Genomic DNA, 5,445 nt, shown 5'->3' with positions numbered 1-5,445 from the left:
GGATAGCTCACAGAGGGTTGTTTCTCTCTCTGCAGCATCCTGTCTGTCCGCGCATCTTCACATTGCTGAGATCTCTCACTTTGTGGGGGGAAAATTTTTTATCATTTGCTTTATGGCAAAATGTACACTCCTTAAAGTGTTCTAATGCCTGCCAAAAAAAAAAAAAAAATGAGCAGAGCTGTCTCCAGGGAAGCAGCCTTTAACTATTCAAACCTGGAGGAAATGAAGGGTTTTATTTGTGGAAATTGGGACATCCGGTGCTGTCTACTTAGGGACGCAGGATTTTTTTGTAAGCACCCATCAACACCTCCACACACTAAAAAATTAATAAAATCCCAGGGAATACATTAATATTTTATACTACAGGTAATCTCTCAAGTTCAGGCACAGTTTTTCTTCTGAGTGTGGTTCATTTTATGCTATAAAAATGATCCAAATCTTACTGAACTACCTCTTCTCTATTGGCATCTTCGATCTCACAGCAATCCTGTCAAGTAGGGACTCTGGCCCCATTTTACAGTTGAAAGCACAAAGGCCCAGAGAGGTTAAGAACTCACCTAAGGTCACACAGCTCCAAGTTTCGCTGTCTGCCCGCTCCCCAACACACCACATGTCCTTCATCCTTTTGCTTGAACCTGGATTCCTTCCATTTCTCACCATCTTTCTCCGCCACAGCCTTTTCATCATGTCCTATAGTATTCCTGGAGGCAGGCGGCAATCCATGAAAATTTAGCAGGGAAAAAAAAAAAAAATCAGCAGACAGGCAAACGCTTGGCATTCCTAAGGCATGGAGGAGCCTCTGAGTCTGCTGAGGAGCCCGAGCCTCAATGAGTGTTGAGAGTCACTGCTTGGTGAAGTTTAGATAGAATTTGTTTATTCACACATGCAACGAACATTTATTGAGCATCTTTTGAATGTCCAGCATGGTATCGGGCTCTGGTGATAGAGATGAATGGGCAGCCCTGCTTGCAAGGCATTCTCAGGTTTCCAGTGATGTGAGTATGAGAGACATACACCCAAGTACTGGAAGCAGCAGCATATGACAGGAGCTGCCAATTCCTTAGCTAGCCTCCAGGGACCGTCCACTCCACTGCCTAACTGACCAGAGAATCCAGCTCCACGCCCGCTGCTCTGGTGTAAGCCACCACCATCTCACATCTGTGCCGCTGAGATCGGCAAGGTCTCCCGAGCTCCTGCCTACACCTCTGAACCTTTCTCCACACTATAACTAAAGGGACGATCTGACCCATGTTAAGTCTCCAAAGCTTCCTCTCTGTCCTTACAACGAAGTCTCAAGTCCTGAGCCAGGACCCCTCCTTATAGGCATATATTCTGGGTTGTTCACTGTTGGGCCAGGCCATGGGTGGGCATTCAACCAATGTTTGTTAAGTGAATATACCAGGCCGGGGTGGGTGGGTCTTTACACCTTGTGACATCATAATGCAAAACCCCTGCCTAGGAGCCGTTCTTGGTCTATTTGAAGAATAAACTCTTAACTGGATTCACTTTGAAATTCCTAGCAGTTTTTATATGCTAGTGAGTGCTATGATTTTAATGCAGCTAAGATTTTTTTTTTTTAAATGTTATATAAACATGACAATAGATAGGTAGACAAGACTGCTACCAAACGGCTATATTAGTCTGGTCCGTCGCATAAGTCCAGCCATATTTGGGACTGATGTGGGCGGGCAGTGGAGGCTACAGGGTAAAGTCTGATTTGGCTTTATTTTGTGACCTTGGGCAAGTTATTAAGTGGCTTTAAGCCTCATCTAAAAATGATCCCTGCCTCGTTGGCCTAACAAGGTCACTGTGAAGACCAGCACTGGCTGAGGAAGGGCAAGGGGTCATGGCAGTGAGCAGAAGCGGCAGCTTCCCACCGTGGGAAGCCCCCACACCCTCCTCTCCTGGAAATGGCTGGGAAGGTACGCTGAGGTTGTCTTTGTTCTCATTCTTTCCCAAAGGAGGTCTGGGATGTGAGATGCAAACCTTCTGTCCAGTTTATCTGCCTGCAGTCATCACTCCCCATGAGCACAGGCAGCAGGGACCAGACCTTTGAGAAGTCCTTACGTGGGGAGGGATGCTGGATCTGATGATCTCCCAGCTTCAGACCAGGAATGCTCTGTGATTCTCTTGCTTTCCCTTGGCAGGGGTGCGTTTTAAACAACGTCAAGGATCCTCGCAGAATTGGGTAACTTCTGGAAAATCCATTTCTGGAAACTCCCAGGAAGCCAAGCTTTCAGGCAGAGTACTTTTTCTTCCCCAAAATAGAAGCACAAAAGAAAAATAGTACTGTTAAGTCACGCAAGAGAGCCAATAACCTAACCCTGCCCCCAGACAGAACTCCGGACCCAGGAGGCTGTACTCACCCCAGGGAGAGTCATGTTGCAGCCTGGCACCTGCCTGGGGGCCCAGCAGCATGTGCTTTGTCCAGTGCCAACATGCAAACTTTATTTTTGTTTTTATTTCTCTTCAGTGACTGTGTGATACAAACATTTTTTCGATCGCCTTCCTAGAATTTTACTTGGGCCTAGGACGGGGCGGGTGGTGGTCAACTTTCATCTGCTCCCTGCTTTCAGGCCTAGAATGAGAGTCTATCCATTGATCTATCCATTCATTCAATAGTGAGACCTCTCTCTGTGCCAGGCTGTGTGCTAAGTGCTCAGAGGAAGAAATCAATGATACATAGCCCTTGTTCTCAAGCAGTTCACAGTGTTTGGGGGAAACTATCAAGTAAATAGAATTACAATGCAACATGGACACAGGATAGCAGGATTCCTGGGCTATTATGGGAGTGTACCGAATATTATGGGAATCGTATAAGACGGGCATCAGCTGGGCCTGGGATGTTAGAGATGCTTCTCTTAGGGACTTGACTGAGCAGGACTAAGCTAGGTAAAGGTAAAGTGCAGGGAGAGAGGAGGGGAAGGGTGTTTCAAAGAGAGCAGAATGTGGCCAGGACCTGTGCAGCATTCCATCTCTGAATCGAAAAATATACAACCAGGATCAATGGGCAAGGAGGTGGCACAGGGACGGATCAATGAAGGTAGAGCCCAGAGACATTGAACGAAAAAAGGAGGTAATATTGACACATAGCTCAATGAATATTCAAATACTTTTGAGAGGCCGGCCCCATGCTCAGTGCTGGCCCAGGCTCTTACTCCATTTCAAAAAGCACCTAAAATTCTCTTTCCACTTTAATGAAAAGAAGTCATTTAGGCTGATAATCCAACATCTGGTACATAATTGGTGCTCAGTCACTGGTGATCACGGTCCCTCCCTGCCTGGGAGTTGTGACGGCCTATGCAATATTCCCCAAAGATGCAGTACTCCGTCACAGGAGCAGTCACCTCTGCATCGTGAAAAATGGCCCATCCCTGCAGCTAACACCCGCACCGCACTATTCCAGAGCCTTCTGTTCCCCAAGCCCCGCCGACTGATGGAGAGGAAGGCTGGTCATCTTGGCTCTTTGCTTTGGAAAGAAAATGATTTTCAGCCCAACTTCACCCCGTAGCAATTACGGAAAATAAATGGAAGCGTAAAAGCAGGAGATGACTAACAGATGGGGAAAAATCAGGTGACGCCTGGCTACTAGCACCCTGCTCTTCAGGACGCAGAAGCAGACCCTGCTGCCTGGAGTCTGAAATGGCCACACACTCTCTGATCAGACTGGGAGAAGGCAGTTCCTGCCTCAAGCCCGGGGGTAGGGGGCCTGTGCGCAGGCACCCATGAGCCCCCGTCGGCTCCATCAGGCTTCCAGACCTGCGAGTGAGGACAGCAAAAGCAGGCTGGGGACTCCTGGAAAGGGCCTCAAGGGATTAAACAAGAACATATTGCTTTTCTGTCTGACTGTGAAAATATGTGTTCGTGGTGGGAAACACAAACAAAGGAAAGAAAAAGTGATCTGGAGCTCCGCACCTGGACATGACCCTCCTGTTCAGCCTCCGGATAAATGTCCCACCAGCGTGTCAGCTCTCTGAGCAGTGACAGCTCGTCCCTGGCTGTGCCCCTGGTACCGAGCAGAGGGTAGCACATTGGAGTCATCTAGGACCTGTTTCCACCGATCCACGGCTGTCCCCGTGGTGGCTCCCTTTATCATTCCAGCTCAGTTCCAAGGCCAGTCCTCAGAGACCTCTCCTAGCCCATCCGGGTCCCACTTATCCCAAGTCGACTCTCTCCTTTCTGGAATTCACTTGCATCTGTATTTATCTTGTTTCCTTGTTTGTTGGATGCCCGTCCCCTCTGCCCCCAGGAATGTACCTGAGGTAGACTCACTCACCTCAGGGTCCTGCCTCGAGGACACAGGGGCTACTCACTTGTGCCGCACCGTGGTTACCTGTGAGGGAGGAGCCTACCCAACCTCTTGTAGTATTTCGGTAGGCGAACCCAGCAATGATGATCACCGCTCATGTTTAAATGCTCAGTGAACTCTGGCCATTTTTCTCCTGGAATATCCCATATATAAGCCACCGTGCGTGCGTGCGTGCGTGCGTGTGCGTGCACGCATGTGCATGTCTGTGTGTGTACACGAGCCTTCGTGTACACGCAAAGGGTCATAGTTCTGGGCTGGGGGCTGGGGCCCCATGCTCCCAACTCATTTCTCAGCCTTGGGCAAATTCCAGAAATTCACTTTTTCCATGTTTATAAAACCAATAAAGAACTCTGCCTCAGGTAGGCTGTGAGCGCCAAACGAGATAAGATCCTGGAACTGTCAAGAGTCCAAAGAAATAGTACAGAAACACACGCACGCACGCACACACACACACACGCACACACACACACTCACACACACACACTCACACTCACACACACACACACACACACACACCCCCCACTGGAAAGACCCACACTCGTTTTCAGTAAAGCCTCAGAGGGTGACTTGGCGATTCGTGGCCCAAGACTCCATGGGGTATCCCAGCTCCCATGGAGGCTGCTGCTCCTCGACTGTCCCCAGAACCTGAGCCACGTCTCAACTGGATCCCCGAGGAAAAGTTCCCAATATCCAAACCCAGGAAAGAGGTCCTTCTCTCCACGGGCCCCCAATACGGAGACAGGGGAGGGCCTGCCCTAATTCCATTTCCACACTCATTCGTCCCCTACCCAGGCCCTCGCTGCTCCCCGAGGTGCCCTCAGCGTCGCAGGGACACGGCTCCGCCCCTCCCCTCCGCAGGGGACTGCCTCTCCGAATGGCGCGGGGACACGGGTCCTTCTTCGAAGGGTGTGTGTGTAGGAGAAGGTCGTCCGCGGGACAGGGGGTGGCGGACGGCGTTGGGAGTAGGGGTGGGAGGGGGCGGGCTCCCCTGGATCAGGTCCTGGGACCTGCGGGCTCACTCCCCACCCCCCAGTTGCGTCACCCGGCCCACCGCCCCCCTGAGACATCACAATCTGGGGCTGGGACCTCGCGCCTCATCACCGCCCGTTTGCAACCAAACAATCCACCCAACAAAC

This window comes from Pteropus alecto, unplaced genomic scaffold (assembly GCF_000325575.1).
Source record: "Pteropus alecto unplaced genomic scaffold, ASM32557v1 scaffold8, whole genome shotgun sequence".
Taxonomy (NCBI): Eukaryota; Metazoa; Chordata; class Mammalia; order Chiroptera; family Pteropodidae; genus Pteropus; species Pteropus alecto.
This window is presented reverse-complemented; position numbering follows the sequence as displayed.